The 9865-nt window shown below is 41.4% G+C and overlaps 1 long non-coding RNA gene across 6 annotated transcripts; it reads right to left on the reverse strand.

Annotated features, from left to right (window-relative positions):
- Positions 1-1275: 1275 nt before the first annotated feature.
- Positions 1276-4687, reverse strand: LOC124647699. 6 transcript variants are annotated; one of them, XR_006986426.1, is made up of 4 exons: positions 4234-4687; positions 3904-4050; positions 1799-3424; positions 1276-1674 (listed from the first exon to the last, which is right to left on the reverse strand). It is a non-coding gene; the product is annotated as an uncharacterized LOC124647699 (long non-coding RNA). The 6 variants fall into 6 exon arrangements; XR_006986424.1 differs by having other exon boundaries at positions 1799-3802; XR_006986427.1 differs by having other exon boundaries at positions 1799-2787; positions 3361-4050.
- Between the last annotated feature and the right edge of the window lie 5178 nt (positions 4688-9865).

Here is a 9865-nt window from a genome sequence, read left to right on the forward strand (position 1 = left end):
TTTGGGATGCCTATGTCAGTTGATGCTCTGCACCCCCGCATGCAATCACTCGCCACATGCACTGACGCGGCATTGATATCACATGCTAAAGCAATCGCTTCTTTGCACGCCAAAACCTCTAGGGTTTCTAGTTTTGTCTTCCCCTCCAGGACCACCGCAGAGGCGCCCAAGTAGAGGCCGTATTCAGATCGTGCCACCGCTGCAATGTAGCCACAGCCGCTCCCCTTACTTACGCACTGCATCGACATTTATCTTGATCATCCCCGCTGGCGGAGGGATCCACCGCGGAGCCAGGTTGACCGTTGTGGCATTGGCTGTAACCTGCTTCTTAGCCCCGCTCTGATCGAGATCATCCAAGAACCTCTCAACAAAACAGTGTGTAGACAAAGGACTTTGGAACTGCTGCTTGTGAATCGCCTTCCTCCTAGCATGCCAGATTTCCCACATAGTCACAAAAACTCGTGTCCTCTCCTCCTCTTTCAAAGAGTCATATTGGCTAGCCATAGCCGAGCGTATAACAGCGAAATATGGGCCAGGCCCATGCCCTGCGGGGGTATGCGGCGCCCGCTATAGGATTTACCCTTCGACCAGACGTACAATAGGGAGAGCACTGGCAAATCCTATTTGCCGCTTATTGCGGGCGTTAGGATCGCTCCCGCCTCGGGAAACTAGTTGTTGGGTCTGGCCCATTTTATCCTGCCTCAACTCTATGTGCGAACGTACATGACTTTGGTCGGTTCGATCTGGTATTTCCATATACGAGATTTCTTCCGGTTTTCTCGGCTTACTCCTGTTTTTCGTTCAATTTTTTATGAACAACTTTTGAATTTTTTAATTTTTTGAACATTTTTTAAAGTTTGAACATATTTTAGTTTTGAACATTTTTCAAATCTAAACATTTTTGAGAATTGAACTTTTTATTTTTGTTCATATTTTAAATAAATTTGTTTAAAATTGAAATTTGTTCAAAATTGAAATTTGTTTAGATTTTTGAAAAAACGTAGTTCAAAAATGTTCACTTCAAAATTTGTTCAAATTTAATAAATATTCAAATTTAGAAAATGTTCTGATTTAAAAATGCTCACTTTTTTTAAAAAAATATTAGAGAATGTTTTGAAAACTGGAAATGTCCCCGGATGAAACGTGCATGCATATGCACGACAACCCAACTTGCCCTGAATATCTACTAGTGGTTGGGGCGCCCCTTGGGGCGCCTCCTCACTATACGGTGGCAGCCCAATCACAGTCTAATCATATTTTCATCTCTATCTGCTATTTAGCAAACCAAACTCTAGTATCCTTATATTATTGCTTGGAGAAAATCAAAGTCAAGTGACCTAACATCACTTGGTAACTCCACAATAAAGCAAATCCAGAATACGGTCATCTACAACACGCATAGAGAAAGCACCACCTTATTTCTTCCGATACACATATGACCCTTCCGATACACATATGACACTGCAGAACAAAAGCAAAACTGGCAAAATATAGATGCCTTTGCTAGTAAGAGAAACCGAGTTTCCAGCCAATTGCTTTCCAGTTGGGTTAGCATGCCTAGAATTAAATTTGATTCTTTGAACCAATCTAGATAGCCATCACCTTTAAGCTAAACAGCTGAGTTCCGCTTCTTGCAGTTGCTGGCTCACACATCTGCCATGCAAATCGGTTTGCCTGTGTAAATTAAGACAGAAGAAATTAGAAACCACTGAATGTAACATCAGTCAACATGATTCACTTCTTTATTGTGAGTCATGCTGAAGCAAGAAACAAAAGAAGTAACACAGCTTGCACTTACTTCCTTTCACTGAGCTTAGTTTCAGATATCTATTGACTATTCCACACAAGTCAAGCTCCTAGTAAAGGTTTCACCTCTTGTGCTTATATGGATTGATTTGCCACATGATCCCACACAGTAAAAAAAACGGTAGAAATAAACACAATCATTATTAACCTCCATCTAGCACGCCCAACAAGGAAAGTTCCTTAAACTTCACAGAACTAAGAACTAAGATTTTTCCCTTCCACCGCAATTGTGAAAAAATCCATTATAATAACTAAATTGTATTAGCTGACTATTTCGGACAACGTATTTTAGGCTGCAAAATTTTAGATGAATCCTAACCAAGAACTCTTACACAATAAATGGCCATTCTACAAATAAGACAGGTCACCATCCTTGTTTGGAGTGGGTTGCCAAAAGGAAGTCAGGTTCAATTAGAGAATTTGACAATCATTTTTTACTTTCAATTTTAACAAGAAAACTGTCTTGACTCTTGAAATCGATGTAGTTAGCAGGTTTAAATGGTCAACATAAACAGTAAAAAAAAAGGGGGCCAGGAAGTTAATTATAGTGCTACGAATGGTATGAGTTAGCAGATGGGCTGGTTCATGAAGATTTGTCCGCAATGTAATCTGAAATTTACCATGTATACTGCTTCCCTCTGCCACTGTTTGAGCAGCCTCATAGGACAATGGTCTAAGCTGATATAGGTAAGTGTATATTCCTCCTCCAGATCTAATCAGAATCAATTCTAGTCTGAATTGGTTGTCAAATAATTAAGTCAGATCCATTCATTATTAAAATGACAAAATTAAAATGCTCACATAGACGAGATTGTTTATAACGCTCTCATTACCGTACACTTCACCACTGATGGATGTTCATCAGCTTCCAATATTGTAGCGCTCCACTCTTGGGCAGGTTCAAAATCAACCTGGTCCCACGATGGCCCTCGCCTCCAACAGCGTTGGCGCCCAGTACATCGGCTGCGTGACAAAGGTAAGCTGCAAACCGGATCAACGTACAGTTATGCGTATTCACACCACAAAATATGACCACAATGGATCTCCAAAGAACTTCAGAGCATAGTAATTTATACTTCTCTGTTCTTGTATTCTAAATTGCAAATTCAAAGAAATGGATTCACTATTTTTCCATCATAAGAAGCTGCATAAATTTATTAGAGAACACACATAAAGAATTCAGTAAGGATGCATCTCTTTCAATTAGAGATGTCATGGTATAGTAAGAACAAAATGTTCAAAAATGATGTAGGACATGTCAAGATTATAAGAAAATCTGAGGGAAAATGCAAACTATTTCAAGGCTTAAGCTATAATTATATTGTATTCAAATCAAATTTTGTAGACAAGAAGCAACAATAAATTCTTTTTAGAGAAAAATATTAGTAGAAAATGCAAATAAATAATAGTGGCACCTTATTGCAGCCAAAATAAAATAACAACGGCCTTGAGTGACGGGAAAATAAGGTTATTAGCTAGGACTCTATTTATACAATTCGGTTGTTTGTGATTTGCCACAAATAACGAGACACACTAACCTAATATGAATGATACCTCAAATCCATTTGGTCATCTGGGCTGGATAAGAATGAACACAAAATGTAAAATAGTAGTAAACCTGCATATGAAGGGAAGATTTTCATTTCAGATAACACAAGAGTAAATAGTTTCATATCCATATGGAAGTATGAGCCAGTATAAATAAAGATAATCAAAAAAAGAGATAAATTAGTAAATCCAGATCTAAGTGCAACCCCTAATATACCCATTAAAATTTATGAATCGTTGCGACCAAATATGTTCCTTGAGGAGCCTGTACTATTGCAAAGACAAAAGAGAAAGGTGCTCCCAGAATTTATGAGGTTGCCGGTTTTGACATCCTGATCTGGCCGGGAAGGCACAACTCCCCACAATCTGTCCCCTCACATGAATCCTTCTCTTACCACTCAAATAAATAAACTTCATGCCTTCTTGATCATTATGATCATGTCGTTAGCTTAAGATAAAAAAATCATGGCATCCTTCATTTCTCAACCCGAAACAAACAGTGGGAAGGAATAAAAGTAAGCACATGAAGAGCGAGCAAAAATATCATACCTTGAAGCTGCCCATCCATTGTCCTGGCCATTGAGTCAAAGGCCCTAGCCGTGTTGCCATCTGATGGGTGGAAGGTGCCCTCTCTCTCCTTCCGAAGTGAACCAACTCAGTCAGCTAGCTCTGCTAAGAGCTTCAATGTCCAATTGACTGCATAAACCCATAAAGCATCCATGAACAAAACGAAGACACACACAAACAATTACCGAGGTTGACTATGGTTGTTTATGTATATCTAGATGCTACAGATTGTTATGAAATTTCTTTGGAAAACAACACAGAGAGAGCATGCTTGCTACGGATTGGAAGACACTGAAAGTTTGAAACATATACCTTGAATTCTTGAGAAATCATGGCAGATCGATGGCATGTGAAAGGGTGTACCAATATTATAGTCATGGCCTTTCCTTGCCGTGATGAAGTACGGCGAGGCAAAGAAAGAGTTGGAATCATAGAAAATTTTCCCCACCCGTCTTCTCCACCGCTGCCGCTCTCCTCCCACCTTCCCGGCATTGTCGTTGCCCTCCTCCACATCCTCCCCGATCCAGCGCCACCCTCCTCGCATCTCCTCCGACCTCCACCGCCGCAAGCCCCCATATCCATCCACCTCCGACCTCCCCCATCTCCCATCTCCCATCTCTTCGGACCTCCGCTAGTGCCTGCCCTCACCTCCGTTCGGGAGCGCCTGCCAGATCCCTTCTCCTCCGACCCCCATCGCCGCCAGCTTCTCCTAGGATCTCCACCGCCGCCACCTGCGCCGGCCTGTTCAGAACGAGGGTGGGGGAATCTGCGGGGCAGGAGGCGTGTGTGTGTGACCTATTGAAGAGGACGTTGCTTTTTATTTTCTCTCTGGCGCGTTCTTTTTTCTTGCCCAGCTCGCTCGCGCCACGGCCCACGGGTCTATCGTGGAGCGCTGTGAGATAGGCCAACCATAGACGCACTTACTTGTTCTCAATGCAACTACACTAGATTCCACGCAGCGAGCCAACGAGCACGCTAAACAACTTTAAGTTGCCCTGGTGCACAGCTGCGTCGCGTGATCGTCGCGCTGGGCTAGGCCCATCTAGGAAACGCCATGAGCGGCGCGGCGCGTCCGGCTCGCTAAATGCGATGTATAGGGGCTCCCGAGAGCACTTCACCACTGGAGCGGAGCGGAGCGATCAGTTTTTTCTGGAGTGGAGTGTTACCGAACAGGCCATAAAGCTTCATGGGCTGCCCAGCTCACATCGTTTTCTCCAGTCAGGCTTGGAAAGCAGGCTTCGTTGCCAGAGCGGTGCCTAATGCGTCATGGGCAGGACGACTGATTTCACTGGGCCAGACCGGTGCCTACTTGTTAAGCCCTCTTCGACGTGGTAGCCCACTGGCGAGGAAAGAGGAAATACTATGTTCTTTATGAACATCTTCCACTGGAAAAAAGCAAAAGCAAATGCAAAAGGAACAGCCGAACAGCTCTATTGTTTGCAATGATGATTCATCCATGTGCAGTATTCGATTCTGCAGTCTGTGTTCCTGTTATCAACATGGGCGAGCCACCGTGAGTGGTAGGGAATTGAATGGCTGCAGGATGCGCATCCAGGTTACCCACCTCTACCAACCGGCCAGTCTAGTGCAGCATGCATGTATGCCTCGCAGCACGAGTACCATACGAGATGTTTCTTCCAACTACTCCCTCCGGTCCTATTTAATTGACTCAGATTTAGTACAAAGTTGTGCTAAATCCGAGTCAATTAAAAGAGACCAGAGAAAGTATAAATGAAGGTGCGCTCTCTATATGTGTTCGGAAAAAAGATCGTATATACCCGTCATAGATCTTTTTTTGTCTGTTTCTACGCCGAACATTTCTGCAAAACTAAATGGTGTTGGTGTTTTGTTGGGTTCTAATTTTAATGATGATATCGTTGTGTCGACTAAGGTTCTAAGACATATGGAGTTGGAACGATTAACGGATACCTCCCTTATAGATGAAGAAGAGGAGCTGCATGCCACTAACGAGGGTCAGCTCCTTTCACATCTAATAGGTGAGGTATCTGAAGTTGATTTTGATGAGGCGATTCTTGATTCAGTTTATGAATTCAAAGCTTCTCGCCGGAAATCAAAGTCTTCTTCCACAAAGAAGAATGTTGGGTCTCGGAAAAATGCCAAAATCATAAAATCTACAATTGATTCTATATGAATGGCATGTTTAGTAATAGCAGACTTGGCTAAACACTATACTGCTAATTCTATTGGTGAACATTGTTTAGATTTTGTGGCTATTTCTGAGACGGGCAAACGAGACTAGTCTCACCTATCAGGTGGAAGTTTCTCGGCCTCCTCGTGGTCGTTATGGGGCCTTTTACTTGGTGTTACAGTTGATACCATGGAGCTGTTAACTAATTCGGGGGAAGGGGGATTATCATATTAAACTTCATATCTAGTCCTTGTGTATGGTGCTGCCCAGAATGAGTTCAAGCCGGCCTTTCTCCGTGATTTAGTTAATCTAACGAAAGATAATATGTATCCTATTATTATAGGAGGTGATCTCAATTTGTTAATATTCGCTCATGAAAAGAGTAAAGGTCGATTCGACAATAACTGGCCGGTCGTTCTTATTCAACGTTGTCATTGATAGCTTGGATCTACGGGAGGTTACAATGATTGGGAGACAATTTACTTGGACAAAAGTCTCCATGAGCCTACTTATGAGAAGTTGGATGGAGTCCTAATGGAATCTAATTTGGAATTAAAATACCTAATGGTTTCAGGATCTCCCGCGTATCAAGGCTATGTCGGATCACCCTCCTATATTGTTAACCACCAGAATAACCAGGCCGTCGGGTAAAATGTTCTTTCAAAATTGAACTGGGATGGTTGCATAAGGCTGGTTCTTTGGATTTAGTTAAAACAATATGGGAGAAACCTGTTGCCGGTTGGGTTCCCATCCAAAGATGGTCTGACAAGCTACGCGTCACGCGTAGATACCTTGGCGGATGGGCTTGACACATGACTGAGCAGCTCAAAAATGAGAAACTCAACCTCTCATCGATTATCGATGATATTGAGGCAATCGCTGAGGTGAGACCACTATCCATGAAAGAGAATGAACTTAAAAGTCAATCAAATGCGAAGTTAGCTAGCATGCTTCACGAGGAGGAACTCAAGTGGTACCAACGATCAAAGGCTAAATTCTTGTTGGAAGGAGACTCGAATACGAGATATTTCCATGGTGTCGCCAATGGCAGAGACAAGAAGAAACTCATTCATTCTCTCACACGGGACGATGGCACGATCGAATGTCAGGAGCAGCTTAAGGCATATATCACCAGTTATTATAAAGGTTTATTCCGCGAACCTGTGGAAAGTAATATATCTATGGATAAATCCAGGATTGACGACATTCCTCAAGTTTCACAAGAGAAGAACGTCTTTCTCACTGCTCCTTATTCTGAGAAGGAGGGGAAGAAGTTGGTTTTCCTGGTGGAACATAATAAAGCTCCTGGTCCATATGGTTTCCCATCTGAGTTTTAGCAGCACTTCTGGGATATTATCAAGTCGGAATTGATGAACTTTTTAAGGATCTACATGCTGGCCAACTTGAACTCTTTAGTATCAACTTTGGGGAAATCATTTTGCTCTCTAAGGTTAACGAAACTGTAAGAATCCAACATTATAGAGAAATATGTCTCCTTAATGTTTGTTTTAATTTTTTTTACTAAATTTGCTGCAACTAGGCTCAATTCAATGGCTAACAATGTAGTACGCCCCACTCAGACGATCTTCATGCAAGGGAGAAATATCCTAGATGGAGTTCTCACCTTGCATGAAACTGTCCATGAGTTGCATCGCAAAAAGATGAATGACATAATTTTGAATATTGATTTTGAGAAAGCTTATGATAAAGTAAAATGGTCTTTTCTTCAGCAGACTCTCGGAATGAAAGGTATTCTAGTGAGTGGCGGGCTCTTATCCATAACTTTATTTTCGGAGAAAGTGCTGCAATCAAAGTCAAAGGTTTACGGCAAGGCAACCAATTATCGCCAATGTTATTTATTATTGTGGTTGATATGTTAGCTATTGTTATAGAGCGTGCCGGTAGTCAAATTGAAAGGGTAGTTCTGCATCTTTTTGATGGTGGACTAACCATAATTTAATATGCCGATGATACAATTCTATTTATGGAACATGATCTTGAGAAAGCAAGGAATCCAAAATTAATATTATCAGCATTCGAGTAATTATCAGGGTTGAAAATTAATTTCCATAAACGTGAATTTTTTGCTTTAGTGACGCCAACGACGATGCCAATCATTATGCTTAGATCCTTGGTTGTTGGATTGGTCAGTTTCCTATTAGCTATCTAGGCATTCAGATACATTATCGGAGGCTTATGATCGCTGAATGGAAGCATGTCGAGGAGCGACTAGAGAGGCATCTTAGTAGTTGGAAAGTAAAATTGCTATTCATGGGTGGAAGATTGGTTCTCATCAATTTAGTATTAACAAATATGACATTGTACATGATTTCCTCCTTCCAAGTTCCCAAAGGAGTCTTACATCGGTTAAATTATTTTCGATCAATATTATTTTGTCAAGGGGATAGTGAGAAGAAAAAATACAGGCTTACCAAGTGGAGTATTGTCTACCGACCAAAAGACCAAGGGGGGCTTTGTGTTCAAGACCTTCAGGTTAAGAACACAGCTTTATTGGGCAAATGGTTGTCAAAGCTACTAACCGAGGAAGGGGTCTAGCAGACAATACTTCAAATGAAGTATGTTTCCTCACAAGAGATTTCTCAGGTTCATTGGAAACGTGGGATTCACAATTTTGGGTCAGCTTGATGGCTTCGAAGAGGCACTTCTTCCCCTTCGTTTCTTTCTCAAATAAGGATGGATCTGAGATTATGTTCTGGTAGGATAAATGGTTAGGTAATGCCATGCTCCGAGAATAATATCTGGCTTTATATAATATTTTGCATCATAAGGGTGATACCTTAGCGAAGGTGATGGAATCTAACCCACTAGTGTAACGTTCAGACGTGATCTTATTGAACCTAGGCTGATAGCATGGAACGAATTTCTACATAGATTAGCTGTAGTACAACTATCACATGGGCCTGATGAATTCCATTAGAGCCTCACAACGAATGGAAAATTCATCGTGGTTTCCTTGTATAATGCGTTAATCCTCCAACCATTACAGCTGGTAATTAATTTTAAGAATTTATGGCGAATGAAGATACCTTTGAAGACAAAAGTGTTCGCATATTATCTTCATCGTGTGGTTATCCTTACTAAGGATAATCTTGCAAAGCATAATTGGCAAGGAAGTAAGAAGTGTGTTTTTGTCATCATAATGAGACAACTAGACACTTATTCTTCATTGTCATTTTCATTTTGCTAAGTCTATATGGTCAATCATCCAAATAGTTTCAACCTTATATCCACCAACAAGTGTTGCTAATATTTTTGGCAATTAGCTTCATTGGGTGGACCATAGGTTTAGCGTACTTATTAGGGTGGGACAGCTTTCCATTATTTTTTTCGCTTTAGATATGTGGAAATGATAAAGTGTTTAATGATACAAATATTTCTCATATGCAGGTTATCTGTCGGTGTAGTACTTTGCTCCGTTCATGGTCGACTCTACGGCGTATGGAGACTCGCGACCTGTTGACGAAGGTGTCTACACGGTTGGAGACCGCTGCGAGGGATTTTATTAAACAACATGGGTGGCAGCTCAATCTCAGGATTGGTCCGGTGCCACCTTAGGGGATGTCATAGATTCATGTTCATGTTTGTATCGTAACTATTACTATATTTTATAGCATCCTACTTATACAGAGGCCGACTGTAATACTTGAAAATTTGAAGTAATAAAATGCCATTTATCTAAAATAAAGATAGGCTAAGAGCATCTCCAGTTGTCGCCCAATAGGCTGTCTAGCAATGCTTCAGGGCAGCCTCTGTTGAGGACATCGACACATTGTT

Source organism: Lolium rigidum, chromosome 4, assembly GCF_022539505.1.
Source record: "Lolium rigidum isolate FL_2022 chromosome 4, APGP_CSIRO_Lrig_0.1, whole genome shotgun sequence".
NCBI lineage: Eukaryota > Viridiplantae > Streptophyta > Magnoliopsida > Poales > Poaceae > Lolium > Lolium rigidum.